Source organism: Pongo abelii, chromosome 10, assembly GCF_028885655.2.
Source record: "Pongo abelii isolate AG06213 chromosome 10, NHGRI_mPonAbe1-v2.0_pri, whole genome shotgun sequence".
In the NCBI taxonomy this organism is placed as follows: domain Eukaryota; kingdom Metazoa; phylum Chordata; class Mammalia; order Primates; family Hominidae; genus Pongo; species Pongo abelii.
Window position 1 is genome coordinate 87,816,540 of NC_071995.2, and position 17,256 is coordinate 87,833,795.

A 17,256-nucleotide genomic window follows, 5' to 3' on the forward strand; every position below is an offset into this window, starting at 1 on the left:
AGGTATAACTTTAGGGCAGGAAAATCAGGAAAGAAAGAAAACTTAAATATGCATAAACTCTCACTTGGCAACACCACTTCTGGGAATTTTTCTTAAGGAAACGATTAAGGAACTTTGCCTGAATGTTCACTGGCTGGACTGTTTGTAAGAGCAGGCAGTTAGAAACAAATCTAAGAGCCTCACAATAGCAGACTGGTTATATTTAACCAATTTCCTAATCGGTGCAGCCTTTCCAATGTATTTGGTGTATATGTTGATATTGGAAGCTATCAATCATACATTTAGAAGAAAAAAAAGTCCCCATGTTTGTAAAAACTTTTACTTGTACGTTTATCTCTATCGATTAATATGCATCTATGTGTTTAAAATTGGTAATCCTGGCTGGGCGCAGTGGCTCACGCCTGTAATTCCAACACTTTGGGAGGCCGAGGTGGGCGGATCACGAGATCAAGAGATTGAGACCACCCTGGCCAACATGATGAAACCCCGTCTCTACTAAAAATACAAAAATTAGCTAGGCGTGGTGGCGTGCACCTGTAGTCCCAACTACTCGGGAGGCTGAGGCAGGAGAATCGCTTGAACCCGGGAGGTGGAGGTTGCAGCGGGCTGAGATCATGCCACTGCACCCCAGCCTGGGTGACAGAGCGAGACTCCGTCTCAAAAAAAAAAAAAAAAAAAAATAAGCAACATGACCTAGAGTAATCTTTTGGTTTGATACTGCATAAACATGTTTCATAATCTGTTTAATAGCAAACTTGATACTTCCTGAATGTGTCTGTCATTAGCACACCCTTTTCTGTTAGAAGAGAGAAAAAAATATTTTCTTCCTGTTCATAATCAAGGAAATCATTAAACTGAGAAAACTCGTTGCCCTCAGTTATATACTGTCTTTCACTTTTCTTTTCACCTGTCTTCTTTTTTTCATCTTCTCACGCAGAGATGGAGCAAAGCAACCCTCGTACTCCAAATGGTGGTGTTTAACCTCAAGTTTATTTTAAATATACCTGCCTGACTCTGACCAGAGATCAAAGTGAACATCACAAATAACGGGACAAATTGACATTATGTGTCTTCTGATATGACGCTCTGAGAGGAACACAGCACCATAAGGTGGTATCTGTGATATCCCTGGCCAATCATAAGGAAACAATTACACAAACCCAAACTGAGAATCCTGCAAAATAACTGGCATGAAATCTTCAAAAATATTGAGATCGTGAAAGATAAGAAAAGATAGAAGAATTATTCTAGGTTGAAGAAGACTGAAGAAACATCAAAAGTAAATGAATCGCATGATCATGGGTTGGATTCAAAAATAGGAGGAAAAAAATGTCAGTACATATTGGAACAATAGGTTAATTAGAATGGGATGACTGAGATGGTGTACTAGATGGTGATACTGTGGAAATGCCAACTTCCTGCTCTTGACAACTGTGGCTGTGTAGGAGAATGGCCTTGCCTTTTGTCTTTTTTTTTTTTTTTTTTTTGACGGAGTCTTGCTCTGTCACCCAGGCTGGAGTGCAGTGGCCCGATCTCGGCTCACTGCAAGCTCCGCCTCCCGGGTTCATGCCATTCTCCTGCCTCAGCCTCCCGAGTAGCTGGAACTACAGGCGCCTGCCACCACGCCTAGCTAATTTTTTTTATTTTTATTTTTAGTAGGGACGGGGTTTCACCGTGTTAGCCAGGATGGTCTCGATCTCCTGACCTCGTGATCCGCCCGCCTCGGCCTCCCAAAGTGCTGGGATTACAGGCGTAAGCCACCGTGCCTGGCCTTTGGCCTTGTCTTTTAGGAAATTCACACTGACATTCCTAGTGGGACTAGACTATCATGTCTCCAACTTTCAATTGTTTCAGAAAATAGGTAAGACAGATAGCTAATGATAAAGCGGCAAAATGTTAACAATTGGGGAACCGGGTAAAAGGTATATGGCAACTCCTTGTGTTATTATTTCATCTTTTCTGTAAATTTGAATTTTTTTTCAAAATAAAAAAGTTAAAATAAGAACTGTTGAAGTGCATCATGAAGCAATTGTCATTAGGTTACGTATTTACCATTACTATTAAAATGAATATGCTATCTCCATAAAACAAATCGCAAATACAGTATATCTATAGATAGACATACACATACATATTATAAGATATAAACAAATAATTTTTTTTTTTGAGACAGAATCTTGCTCTGTAACCCAGGCTGGAGTGCAGTGCTGCGATCATAGCTCACTGTAGCCTTGAACTCCTGGGCTCAAGCAATCCTCCTGTCTCAACCTCCCAGGTAGCTGGGACTACAGGTGCGTTCCCCCACACCTGGCTAATTAAAAACAAATTTTTTAAGAGATAGGGTTTCACTATGATGCCCAGGCTGGTCATAAACTCCTGGCCTCAAGTGATTCTCCTGCTTCAGCCTCCCAAAATTCTAGGACTATAAAAATGATCCACCATGCCTGGCCTATTTATTTATATCTTATCTATGCATATGTATATCATTCATCTGGGATCCTACAACCTTGCTGAATTTGAATCTGGGTGAGCTCCCAGAAGCTCCAGAGATTATTGTGGTACATAGCCAGCATGGCAAACCAACCTTGAATCAAGTGCTCCCAGTTCCAGGAGCTCTGGGGTGGGCCTGGGAAGGAGGAAATTCTGTTTCCTGTCCTTGTTTTTTTCTCACATTTCAAGTCCTGTGCCCACTATCTTTTCTGTCTTGCTATTTCACACATGAAGGTGTAAATACCTGATAATAACTTAGTGTAGATTCCCAAACTGTGCTCCTCAACACTGATGTGTTCCCAGAAAACAAATGAATACAGAAGCAGACAACCCATCTGATTCTTGGGTTAAATACATCTGCATAATGCTTCACTCTGTAGTTCCTTCCTGGAAATGTGTAATATGTATTAGGTTTTAAAAATGGCTCTAAAGTAGCCTACTTCATTTTGTTTGATTCCATACTTTGCAAACATGTTTGGCGTGGGAACACTCCCCCAGCCCACCTTAACACCTGTCACATAATATCCAGGGACTCTTGTGTTCTCCAGGTTTACTTCCTCCAGAAAGCTGCGTGAACCGCTTAGGATGCCGATGGGAAACACCTAAAGGTAATCAGGCTCAGGCATGACTCAGTCACCTGGCTCAAGTCATCTGTTGTTCTCACATCTCTGCCTTTTTGTGTGTGTGTCAGCTTTATCCTCAGAGTGACCTCCCTCGTGAAATTTCAAGATGCCGTGAGCAGCATGCAACTGGATCTAAGGCTTCTCCCTTCATAGTGAGGGAAAGAATGGATTTGCATTTTGTCCACTCTGGTCGTACTACCCCTGATTCAATTACTGGATCAAGGAAAATAGGATTGTTAGGTTGGCTCGGACCCATCTGGGCTCATCCTGATGGCTTCTAGGGTCCCATTCACACATGGCAGCTACACAATGGATGTTGAGGAGGAAATCAGCATGTCTTCCACCTGAACATCCTCCGCAATGTGGAATGGAAGCCAGCAGGGCATTGCACCATTCTTTACCCTGGTTACCTGTCCTGGGGCAAGGAAGGCGCCCTCTAAATATAGCCCTTTACTGAGGTGGAATGAGCAGGGCAGGGCCAGAGGCACAAGACAGGGCACTGAGGAAATGATAAGAATACCAGTGTATTGGCAGGGCGAGGTAGCTCACGCCTGTAATCCCAGCACTTTGGGAGGCCGAGGTGGGCGGATCACGAGGTCAGGAGATCGAGATCATCTGGCTAACACGGTGAAACCCCATCTCTACTAAAAACACAAAAAATTAGCTGGGCGTGGTGGCATGCACCTGTAGTTCCAGCTACTCCGGAGGCTGAGGTAGGACAATCGCTTGAATCCGGGAGGCAGAGGTTGCAGTGAGCCGAGATCATGCCACTGCACTCCAGCCTGGGTGACAGAACAAGACTCCATCTCAAAAAAAAAAAAAAAGGGAAAAAGAAAAAAAAAACAGTGTATTGAGTTGCCTTTTTCATTTTTTTTTTTTTTTATTCCCATGCTTTCCCACGATTAGATTTTTCTTTTTCTTCTTCTTTAGACTCACTCAGATTTCCTGTGAGCCTGGCTCTGGAGCACACTGGTTACTGTTCACCTACATTCAGGACACTTCTGAAAAAAATATTGAACAAAGATTGCTTGCCAGTTCCCTCACCGGAGGTTGAATTCCAAAGGTTATTTTCTTTAAGCCTTAATCTCAATCTTTTGAAGTCAAATCCTTCTCAAGATGGGTCCTCACAAAGTCCTAAGAACTGAACAATGTGTCATTATGACACTTGCAGTAATTTGCAAATAGCATTAGTGAATTCAAGTATTTGTAAGTAACTTTTCATGGGTCAGCCATGCTGTAATCAAGAAAACTACAGTTCCAGGTTAATGTTGGAGCATTAGGCTGACCTAATGCAAACAATGAACAATACGAGTCAAACTTTCTCTTTTTTCGTGAGAAATAGTTAATGTCAAAGTACAGTGCTTTCATGTGACTACCACTAGTGTGGAAAGTGGGCCATCATTCATTTATCACCCCAAGGAGATGAGAGATTCTAGTGCTCAGAGCTGCTCACTGTAGGAAGCCTTGGAAGTGGCCGGTGCCTGTTCCACAGCAGGTGTCCAGTTAAGTGCTATCTCTCTTCTTCCTTCTTTTTTGTTTCTCCCTTCCCTCCCGTCCCCTAAAACACTGCCCCAGAGGAAAAGATCCCAAAATTACTGAAAATTAGTGTAATGAGTTACTCCCCACAGCTATTCTGCTATTGTCCTTCTTGAAGTCGTCAGCCCTGTGATTAGATTATTGCCTAATTCATTTAATTAATTCCTATATGACAAGATGTGTTATCACAAATACACACACACACACACACACACCCCTTTAAAATTTTTTTTTTTAGGTTCAGGGGTACATGTGAAGGTTTGTTACATAGGTAAACCCATGTTACAGGGGGTTGTTGGACAGATTTTGTCACCCAGGTATTAAGCCCAGTACCCAATAGTTATCTTTTCTGCTCCTCTCCCTCCTCCCACCCTCCACTCTCAAGTAGACCCCAGTGTCTGTTGTTTCCTTCTTTGTGTTCATAAGTTCTTATCATTTAGCTCCAACTTATAAGTCAGAACACGTGGTATTTGGTTTTCTGTTCCTGCATTAGTTTGCTGAAAATAATGGCCTCCAGTTTCATCCATGTTCCCGCAAAAGACGTGATCTCATTCTTTTTTATGGTTGCATAGTATTCCATGGACATACATACTTTTTCTTTTTTGAGACAAGGTCTCACTCTTTCACCCAGGCTGGAGCGCAGTGGTACAATCTTGGCTCACTGCAACCTTCGCCTCCCAGGTTCAAGCAATTCTCATGCCTCAGCCTCCTCCGAAATACCTGGCTAATTTTTGTATTTTTAGTAGAGACAGGGTTTCACCATGTTGGCCAGGCTGGTCTGAAACTCCTGCCTCTGCCTCGCACAGTGCTGGGATTATAGGCGTGAGCCATCTTCATCTGGCCGACACAAACACATTTTTTTTTTTTTTTTTTTGAGATGGAGTCTTACTCTGTCACCCAGGCTGGAATGCAGTGTCTCCATCTCAGCTCACTGCAACCTCCACCTCCCAGGTTCAAGCAATCCTCCTGCCTCAGCCTCCCGAGTAGCTGGCATTACAGATGCCCACCACCACACCCAGCTAATTTTTGTATTTTTAGTAGAGATAGGGTTTCACCATGTTGGCCAGGCTGGGTTCTAACTCCTGACTTCAAGTGTCTGCTCGCCTCGGCCTCCCAAAGTGCTGGGATTCTAGGTGTGAGCCACCACGCCCAGCCCTGACACACGTACATTTTTAACTTGAGGTTTTCAATGCCTCAATTTGAAACTGTGATGAGAGCTGAGAATCTCTTCAATGTCCAGTGCTTGGTACTCTCTGAAATCAACCCTCAAGGTAAACTGAGTTTGAAATTTTTTATGGTCACTTTGGGGTGTGAGCGACCCCTTAAAGCCTACCTCTGGTTAAATATCTGCCTCAGAGAAGAGTCAGAGCCTGATATTTCTGAGAGTTTTTTGAGGCTCAAAATTCCTCAAGGCCATCTTAGACTTTTGAGACTCCTCTGGTCCTAGAATTACTTCTACATGTCCCATTTTGGCAGATGTAAATCATCAGCAGATGATCTAAATGTTCTAATCTCCATTCTAAGCTACCATTTCCCGGCCAAGCAGCCATCTATCCTCCCTTAAAACATCTCCAGGAACGAGCTACACTCTATCTCTAAAGGAGGCCCGTTTTGCTTTCAGATAGTACTCATTGTTTGAAAGTCTTCATTAGTTGTCTCTACCCTCCCTTTGCCTTCTGGAGTAAAATAAAAAACGTTGGCCGGGCGTGGTGGCCCACACCTCTAATCCCAGCACTTTGGGAGGCCCAGGCGGGAGAATCACCTGAGGTCCGGAGTTCGAGACCTGCCTGACCAACATGGGGAAACCCCGTCTCTACTAAAAATACAAAATTAGCCAGGTGTGGTGGCGCATGCCTATAATCCCAGCTACTCGGGAGGCTGAGGTAGGAGAATTGCTTGAACTTGGGAGGTGGAGGTTGCGATAAGCCGAGATCGCGTCATTGTATTCCAACCTGGACAACAATAATGAAACTCCATCTTAAAAAAAAAAGTCCAGAGTTTCAATATGGCAGCCTTTCAAATACCTAGGTCAGCAGCCGTTTCCTACAGAGGCTTCTGATGGCTGAGCAGGTGGGTCTGCTGTGTCCACCATTCCAAACTGAGGGATGCAACTTACTTCCTTATACCTAAGTGGCCATGTTCTATGTGGTTCCACCATCCAGGTCCATTTATGGGCTCATGTGTGACCTATGAGGAAACCCAGCACGAGTGTTTGTCTTACTAAGGACAGTTCATCAATGAGATTCTTTCTCTCAGCACTTTTGTCTGGAAACATGGGAAAAGGTCAATTAGATAGTAACATTAACAAAGCAGAGACACAAAACGAAAAACAGCCAAGTCATGTTAATATTAATGATGGAGCACTAGAATAGGAGTCCTGTGGCTGGAAGTACAGTATAGTAACCAGCTTACCTATAATTTCAATAAGTTCTATCAATAATTTTGAATGATTTCCTGCACTAGATCTCAGCTCTAGGCTCAGTTAGACCCAGCTACAACATGACTCATCTTCCTTCCAACTAACTTGACTGTGAGCTCTTCCTGGGTTGCCACAATCGAGAGTCTTGCCTTTATTTTCACATATATCCTTCTAAAAATTCCTGCATTACCTAAAATAAACCAGATGAATCCCTAATCTGGACAAGAAACTAACTAACAGTTCTTACAGTCTCTAAGTATTCTCTTCTCCAGGTAAAGATCTCCAAACTTTCAAACCACTTCTTCATCTTGTCTACCTCCTACTCTCTCCCACCGCCCCCTCTAAGTTTCTGACTCCTACCTCCTCACCCCTAGTATTCGGCATCACCAATGAAGTAGATCAGTGGCAACCCATGGTGAGCACTGTGCTCTGCCTCCTCCAGCATATGTAGAACACCTTTATGATAACAAATATAAAACGTTTACCATCAAATGGATACCTTCCGATGTTTTGAATGATCAAACATTTTTCTACCTGATCAACCCCATGGAACGCAAGGATTGTCAGAACCAAACTTGTAAAAAATGAACTAACATGGTTAAAAAAAATGAACTAACATGGTTGATGGAAGGAAATGCTCTTGAAGGAAATATGAAAATATGATATAGTTCTCTATTGATCTCCTGACTAGCCTTCTTCATTGGATGAGGTAATAACAAATATGGGCTCTCATTTCAAGTTACTCAGGTAGTAGTGGGAAAAGAAGTAAAACAAAATCCTGGCCAGGTGTGGTGGCTCATGCCTGTAATCCCAGCACTTTGGGAGGCAGAGGTGGGTGGATCACCTGAGGTCAGGAGTTCAAGACCAGCCTGGCCAACGTGGTGAAAATCTGTCTCTACTAAAAATACGAAAATTAGCCGGGTATGGTGGCGTACGCCTGTAATCCTAAACTCCAGATAATACGTTTAAATTTAATGTCTGAAAAAAAGTAAATGTTCTTTTGTGTAGCTGGTTTTTGGCTGCAAGTAATAAAAAAAATAGTTGCTTAAGCCATAAGGATATTATTTAATGAGGTGTCTAAAAATGAGTGCAGGGCCAGGGGCGGTGGCTCACACCTGTAATCCCACACTGTGGGAAGCCGAGGTGGGAGGATGGCTTGAGTCCAGGAGTTTGAGACCAGCATGGGCAACATGGTGAGACCCTGTCTCTACAAAAAATATTTAAAATTAGCCAGGTGTGGTGTCACGCATCAGTAGTCCCAGATACTTGGGAGGCTGAGATGAGAGGAATCCTTGACTGAGCCCAAGAATTTGAGGGTATAGTGAGATATGATTGTGCCACTGCACTCCAGCCTGGGCGACAGAGTGAGATCCTATCCCTTAAACAACAAAAAAAAAAGTGCAAGTTTTGAGTGTCTTTTTTTTTTTTGGTTGTTGTTTTCTTCACTGGAGGTTAGAATTCTGCTTGGCATTTTCATATAACTATGTTCAAAAGTGAAAGTCCTGGAAATTCTGAGGCACCAGCAGACTTCCCCCAACATGTCATTAGAGAAGACAGAGACACATGGCCAAGCTAAGTTGCAAAGGAGGCAGGGAAGTGAGTGTCTGGCAAAGGGTAATAGGATTGTCTTGACTAGGCAAAATGTCTGTTTCAGTGTGTTTAGAATCTTTAAAAATAGAGTTTCATTTTATTACAAAAGTTAATACATACTTTTTAGAGAAAGTTTGGAAAATAGAAGGAAAAGATTCCCTAATGCTGCTATTCAAAGACTTCTCGATACACCCTTTGAATACTGTTCTAATCATATTGCACACAGAGTGTGATCTTTTCTTTCTTCTTTTCCACTTGATATATATGATTAACTTAAGGCTCTATGGTTTTGGAAAGATGTTTTCCATTTTGAAACAAAACAGAAACTAAAGGAGGCAGCATACAGCAGTGGCGAGAGGACTGGCTTGAGAATAAAGAGATGGTGCTTGTTGTCTGCGTTCTGGCACCAATCCATCACTGTATCTCCATTTCCTCAAAATAAATAAGTATGTTTTCTTAGGTCTCCTATTCCCGGGTCTGCAAGAGCATGAGAGCTGTGCCTTTGAGACATACAAGTCACCCTGTTCAGATACTGGTTCAACAAAGCAGGTCAAGGGCCACGAAGACAAGCAGAACAGGTGAACTGAAGGTTATCGCCATGGGAAACTATATGCCCGATATGTAATAATATAATATATAGTATGTGATATATAAGATAATACCAGGTCTTCCAATTTTTCAGCAGAAACCGGAAATCTAGGCCGGGCACAATGGCTCACACCTGTAATCCCAGCACTTTGGGAGGTGGAGACGATAGGATCACCTGAGGTCAGGAGTTCAAGACCAGCCTGGACAACATGCGGAAACCCTGTCTCTACCAAAAAATACAAAAATTAGCCAGGTGTGGTGGTGGGCTCCTGTGGTCCCAGCTACTCGAGAAGCTGAGGCAGGGAGAATTGCTTGAACCTGGGCGGTGGAGGATGCAGTGAGCAGAGATCATGCCACTACACTCCAGCCTGGGTGACAGAGCGAGACTCCGTCTCAAAAAAAAAAAAAAGGAAACCAGAAATCTAGATTTTCATTTGATATTGATTTTCCTTTTTTCTTTTTTTGGGGGGTGTGTGTCGGGGGGTGGGCGGATGGAGTCTCATTCTATTGCCCAGGCTGGAGTACAGTGGCACCATCTCGGCTCACTGCAGCCTCCGCCTCCAGGGTTCAAGCGATTCTTCTGCCTCAGCCTCCCGAGTAGCTGGGACTATAGGCACCTGACACCATGCCCAGCTAATTTTTTTTTGTATTTTTAGTAGAGACGGGGGTTTCACCGTATTGGCCAGGCTGGTCTGAAACTCCTGACCTCGAGTGATCCATGGGCCTCAGCCTCCCAAAGTACTGGGATAACAGGCATCAGCCACCACGCCCAGCCATTCACTTGATATTGACATTTAAATAATGGCACCTAATTTGAAAACCAAAACAAATCACTGCAGAGGCCAAACAAAACATGTCTATTGGTTGTCAGTTTGTAACTTCAGCTAACCCAGGAGCCAACTTGATCAACACTGGAGAAAGGATGCACAGAAAGGGGTTAAGAAGAACTGCTTATAAGACATTTTGACTATGCAGAAACTTAATTGTTACAATGAGGCGAAAACACCAAATGATTGCGCTAATGGTGAATAAACATAGCCTAGGATTTATTATTATTATTACTATACTTTAAGTTCTGGGATACATGTGCAGAACGTGCAGGTTTGTTGCATAGGTATACATGTGACATGGTGGTTTGCTGCACCCATCAACCCGTCACCTACATAGGTATTTCTGCTAATGCTATCCCTCCCCTAGCCCCCCACTCCCTGACAGGCCCCAGTGTATGATGTTCCTCTCCCTGTGCCCATATGTTCTCACTGTTCAATTCCCACTTATGAGTGAGAACATGCGGTGTTTGGTTTTCTGTTCCCTGTGTTACTTTGCTGAGAATGATGGTTTCTAGCTTCATCCATGTCCCTCCAAAGACATGAACTCATCCTTTGTTAGGGCTGCATAGTATTCCATGGTGTATACGTGCCACATTTTCTTTAGCCAGTCTAACAGTGATGGGCATTTGGGTTGGTTCCAAGTCTTTGCTATTGTGAATAGTGCTGCAATAAACATACGTGTACATGTGTCTTTATAGTAGAATGAATTATAATCCTGTGGGTATATACCCAGTAATGGGATGGCTGGGCCAAATGGTATTTCTAGTTCTAGATCCTTGAGGAATCGCCACAGTGTCTTCCACAATGGCTGAACTAATTTACACTCCCACCAACAGTGTAAAAGCATTCCTATTTCTCCACATCCTCTCCAGCATCTGTTGTTTCCTGACTTTTGTTTTTTTTTGTTTTTTGAGATGGAGTCTCACTCTGTCACCCAGGCTGGAGTGCAGTGGCGCGATCTCGGCTCACTGCAAGCTACGCCTCCTGGGTTCACAGCATTGTCCCACCTCAGCCTCCCAAGTAGCTGGGACTACAGGTGCCCGCCACCACGCCCAGCTAATTTTTTGTATTTTTTAGTAGAGACGGGGTTTCACCATGTTAGCCAGGATGGTCTCGATCTCCTGACCTCGTAATCTGCCCGCCTCAGCCTCCCAGAGTGCTGGGATTACAGGCGTAAGCCACTGCGCCCGGCCTGTTTCCCGACTTTTTAATGATCGCCATTCTAACTGGTGTGAGATGGTATCTTATTGTGGTTTTGATTTGCATTTCTTTAATGACCAGCGATGATGAGCTTTTTTTCATATGTTTGTTGGCTGCATAAATGTCTTCTTTTGAAAAGTGTCTGTTCATATCCTTTGCCCACTTTTTGAAGGGTTTGTTTGTTTTTTTCTGGAAAATTTGTTTAAGTTCCTTATAGATTCTGGATATTAGCCCTTTGTCAGATGGGTAGATTGCAAAAACTTTCTCCCATTCTGTAGGTTGTCTGTTCACTCTAACAGTAGTTTCTTTTGCTGTGCAGAAGCTCTTTAGTTTAATTAGACCCCATTTGTCAATTCTGACTTTTTGTTGCAATTGCTTTTGGTGTTTCAGTCATGAAGTCTTTGCCCATGCCTATGTCCTGAATGGTATTGCCTAGGTTTTCTTCTACGGTTTTTAATGGTTTTAGGTCTTATGTTTAAATCTTTAATCCATCTTGATTTAATTTTTGTGTAAGATGTAAGGAAGGGGTCCAGTTTCAGTTTTCTGCATATGGCTAGCCAGTTTTCCCAACACCATTTACTAAACAGGGAATCCTTTCCCCATTACTTGTTTTTGTCAGGTTTATCAAAGATCAGATGGTTGTAGATGCTAGGTGTTATTTCTGAGGGCTCTGTTCTGTTCCATTAGTCTATATATCTGTTTTGGTACCAGTACCATGCTGTTTTGGTTACTGTAGCCTTGTATCATATAAAATAGATAGACCACTAGCCAGACTAACAAAGAAGAAATGAGAGAAGAATCAAATAGACACAACAAAAAATGATGAAGGGGAGCTCACCACTGATCCCACAGAAACACAAACTACCATCAGAGAATACTATAAACATCCCTGTGCAAATAAACTAGAAAATCTAGAAGAAATGGATAAATTCCCAGACACATACATCCTCACAAGATTAAACCATGAAGAAGTCGAATACCTGAATGGACCAATAACAAGTTCTGAAATTGAGGCAGTAATTAATAGCCTACCAACCAAGAAAAGCCAAGGAGCAGACAGATTCACAGCTGAATTCCACCTGAGGTACAAAGAAGAGCTGGTACCACTACTTCTAACACTATTCCAAACAATAGAAAAAGAGGGACTCCTCCATATCTCATTTTATGCGGCCAGCATCATCCTAATACCAAAACCTGGCAGAGACACAACAAAAAAAGAAAATTTCAGGCCAATATCCCTGATGAACATCAATGCGAAAATCCTCAATAAAATACTGGCCCAAACTGAATCCAGCAGCACATCAAAAAGCTTATCCACCATGAACAAGTCCGCTTCATCCCTGGGATGCAAGGCTGGCTCAACATACACAAATCAATAAACGTAATCCATCACATAAACAGAACCAGTGACAAAAACCACATGATTATCTCAATAGATGCAGAAAAGGCCTTTGATAAAATTCAACATCCCTTCATGCTAAAAACACTCAATGAACTAGGTATTGATGGAACGTCTCTCAAAATAATAAGAGATATTTATGACAAACCCATAGCCAATATCATACTGAACGGGCAAAAGCTGGAAGCATTCCCTTTGAAAATCCACATAAGGCCAGGCGCGGTGGCTCACACCTGTAATCCCAGCACTTTGGGAGGCCGAGGCAGGCAGAAGGCAGGCAGATCACGAGGTCAGGAGATCGAGACCATCCTGGCTAACACGGTGAAACCCCGTCTCTACTAAAAATACAAAAAATTAGCTGGGCACGGTGGCGGGCGCCTGTAGTCCCAGCTACTCGGGAGGCTGAAGCAGGAGAATGGCGTGAACTTGAGAGGCGGAGCTTGCAGTGAGCCGAGATCCACCACTGCACTCCAGCCTGGGCGACAGAGACTCCATCTCAAAAAAAAAAAAAAAAAAAAAAGAAGGAAAACCGGCACAAGACAAGGATCCCTCTCTCACCACTCCTGTTCAACATAGTACTGGAAGTTCTGGCCAAGGCAATCAGTCAAGAGAAGGAAATAAAGCGTATTCAAATAGGAAGAGAAGAAGTCAAATTATCTCTGTTTGCAGATGACATGATTGTATATTTAGAAAACCCCATTGTCTCAGCCCAAAATCTCCTTAAGCTGATAAGCAACTTTAGCAAAGTCTCAGGATATGAAATCAATGTGCAAAAATCACAAGCATTCCTACACACCAATAATAGACAAACAGAGAGCCAAATCGTGAGCAAACTCCCATTCACAATTGCTATAAAGATAATTGAATACCTAGGAATACAACTTACAAGGGATGTGAAGGACCTCTTCAAGGAGAACTACAAACCACTGCTCAAGGAAATAAGGGAGGACATAAACAAATGGAAAAACATTCTATGCTTATAGATAGGAAGAATCAATATCGTGACAATGGCCATACTGCCTAAAGTAATTTATAGATTCAATGCTATTCCTATCAAGCTACCATTGGCTTTCTTCACAGAATTAGAAAAAACTATTTTAAATTTCATATGGAACCAAAAAAAGCCCATATAGCCAAGACAATCTTAAGCAAAAAGAACAAAGCTGGAGGCATCACGCTGCCTAGAATTTTATCATCTCTGGTTGTTTTATATGCACATTATAATTACTTCCCATTGCTGATTCCAAAAATGAAATGCCCTTGGGAATGGGCTGAGCTTTGATGTGCTCTCTTGAATAAGTTTATACTGGATTGGAAGCTACTAAATCAGGACCCTCCTAGGCCTCAGGTCCTTTCAAATGTATTTTTCAGGATCACATATGATTCAAAATCAAGTCCTGTGTCTTTTGCCTTAATCACTCAGTTTAAGGTGAAAATAATGAAAGTCTTAGACAGATGTCCTCGTAAGTACTGCCACCTCAAGCAGTTGATTCTTTTCCTCCCACCTCAATGTTGCATCTTTAATCTCTCCTTTTCAGAGAAGGAATGATAAACATCACCAGTTGTGAGACTCTCCGACTCTCACTTGCTGAAAGCGGTGAAGAAGGGGGATTTAACAACTTTGAACTTTTCATGTGATTTTTGCCTTTGACACAGTTGTTATTAGTGTTCTGAAAAAGCAATACCCCTTTGCAAGAACATCAGGTTTCTAAATGATTTATCTTCTCACAGACCTTGATATTCAATCCAGGTGTGGAAATAAATAGTATAGCCCTCGGGTTCTATCCTCTAGGCTTGGAAAGGCTTCAGTGGAATTCTATAGCAAAAGGCCCAGCCACTTCCCCTGACTTTGTCTTTGTTCTGCTAACTTTTTATCTCTGAAAAGCAAAGGGATTTCCTCTGGGGATTAAGCAGGGGAAACAACCTAAGGTAGTGATAGTGTTTCATCAGAATTAAGAGATGCAAATCTCAGCAAGAAGTCCTTGTCCACAACCTTGGACTGTTCCCCCTCCGTATCTGGCATCGAGCTTCACAAATCCTTGCCCTGCTGAGCTTTCTTATTCTTCTTTCTCCTGGCCACAGAAGTATCTTGGGTAAAGAGTAGTCATTTCTTAAGTAAGGGTGTCTCATCTTAAAGTGATCTGTGCTGGCATTATTTTTTCTTTTTCTTTCTTTTTCTTTTTTTTGTAGTTTTCAAAAGTTTTTAATGTAGGCCAGGCGCAGTGGCTCACACCTGTAATCCCAGCACTTTGGGAGGCCAAGTCAGGTGGATCACTTGAGGTGAGGAGTTTGAGACCAGCCTGGCCAACATGATAAAACCCCGTCTCTACTAAAAACACAAAAATTAGCTGGGCATGGTAGGTGCCTGTAATCCCAGCGATTCAGGAGGCTGGGGCAGAAGAATCCGCTTGAACCCGGGAGGTGGAAGTTGCAGTGAGCCGAGATCGTGCCAATGCACTCTAGCCTGGGCGACAGAGTAAGACTCCATCTCTTAAAAAAAAAAAAAAAGTTTTTAATGTATTAAAAGCATTCTGAAATAAATACATAAAAATCCATAGATGCTGTCTCATCCTGCCATGTCTTGGTTTCGAGTTCATGAAAGGATCAGAGGGAGAGAAACACATGATCCTTCCTTCCTCCCTCCCTCCCTCCCTCCCTCCCTCCCTCCCTTCCTTCCTTCCTTCCTTCCTTCCTTCCTCCTTCCCTCCCTCCCTCCCTCCCCTCCCTCCCTCCCTTCTTTGTCTCACTCTTGTCACCCAGGCTGGAGTGCAAGTGGCATGATATCGGCTCACTGCAGCCTCCGCCTCCTGGATTCAAGAAACTCCCCCCCCCCCCCCCCGCCAGTAGCTGGGATTACAGGCACCCACCACTACTCCCAGCTAATTTTTGTACTTTTAGTAGAGACCTGGTTTCGCCATGTTGGCTGGGCTAGTCTCAAATTCCTTACCTCACATGATCCACCTGCCCCAGCCTCCCAAAGTGCTGGGATTACAGGTGGGAGCCACCATGCCTGGCCTTTTTTCTTCCTTTAGAAACAGGGTCTCACTATGTCACCCAGCTGGAGTGCACTGGTGCAATAATAGCTCTCTGCAGACTCGAACTCCTGGGCTCAAGCAATCCTCCCGCCTCGGCCTCCCAAGTAGCTAAGACTACAGGAATGCACCACCACTCCCAATTAATTTTTAAACTTTTGTGGAGATGGAGTCTCACTATGCTGCCAGGCTGGTCTCCAACTCCTGGCCTTAAGTGATCCTCCCATCTCAGCCTCCCAAAATGCTGGGATAATAGATGTGAGCCACTATGCCCAGCCTGTTTTTATTCTAAAATACTCTTTACTACCTTTTGGGGTTTCCTTTCTCACACAGACGTTGTTCAGTGAAGTTTAAGTTTTCTTTTTCATATTTTCTGTGTGATTGAGAATTTTGTTATTTCCATTTTTATGATAATACTTTCTGCATATTTGGCATATAGAGTTTTGACTAATGCTTACATTGTGTGGTTCAGAATATGACCAAGCTTTGTTTAAGATACCCCTGGCCAAAACAGTGAATTGTTTTTTCACTTCCATGCAGTTTTTTACATATATGTTAAGTCTGCCTTATTACCTTTGTATCATGTGAACTAAATTCTACTTTTGAAATGTTGATATTCCCAATTATGTGTTGCATTTCTGCCAATTATTTATTTATTTATTTATTTATTTATTCTTTTCAGATGGAGTCTTGCTTTGTCGCCCAGGCTGGAGTGCAATGGCACGATCTCGGCTCACTGCAACCTCCGCCTCCCAGGCTCAAACAATTCTCCTGCCTCAGCCTCCCAGGTAGCTGGGATTACAGGCACCCATCATCACGCCCGGCTAATTTTTTGTATTTTTAGTAGAGATGGGGTTTCACCATGTTGGCCAGGCTGGTCTTGAACTCCTGACCTCAAGTGATCCACCTACCTCGGCCTCCCAAAGTGCTGAGCTTACAGGTGTGAGCCACCATGCCCAGCCAATTTTTTCTATGCATGCATCTTTTGCTTTATAAGTTTAGAATTTTTAGGTGATCAAGTTATTTCTCCTATTGCTTTTGTTGTAAATCTATTTTATAATGAGAAGAATCTCAAATCAAATGTTTATTTTTAGTAGGAACATGTTTGAGATTTGACTCCAAAGAAAATGCAACTAACATACCTTGCAAAGAAAAAAGTAGTTGTGCACATACCCCTGCCACCCATGCTTCCCATTAACCTCTGCCTCTTGGCAAGCCATTGACCTATTTTTCTAGTAAGCTCAGGCTGCAATTGTGTTACCTGGCTGAGTCACAGTTGGGGCTTATGGAGGACAACCTGGCAATTACATTGTGTTCCTAGATTCACTGTACATTCATAAATCCTCTAGTGCATGAAGTCTAAAACCTCGTGACTTGCTAAGGCAAAGAGTTGTATACGCCATCAAGGAAAATGAAGCATATCAATTATACAATTTCACTTAAAAATCTACTAGAGACCCACCTGTTTTTATTATTAAATATGCTCATAGATTGATCAGATTTGTCAATAATCCTCAAATATTAGAATAACTGTTGTTTTTTTTTCTCT

General features: G+C 42.7%; 1 protein-coding gene across 2 annotated transcripts in view; it reads right to left on the reverse strand.

Moving 5' to 3' along the window:
* The window catches only part of POC1B (POC1 centriolar protein B), a 161,420-nt gene that overhangs the window by 27,922 nt on the left and 116,242 nt on the right, over positions 1-17,256 (reverse strand). The window lies entirely within an intron of this gene.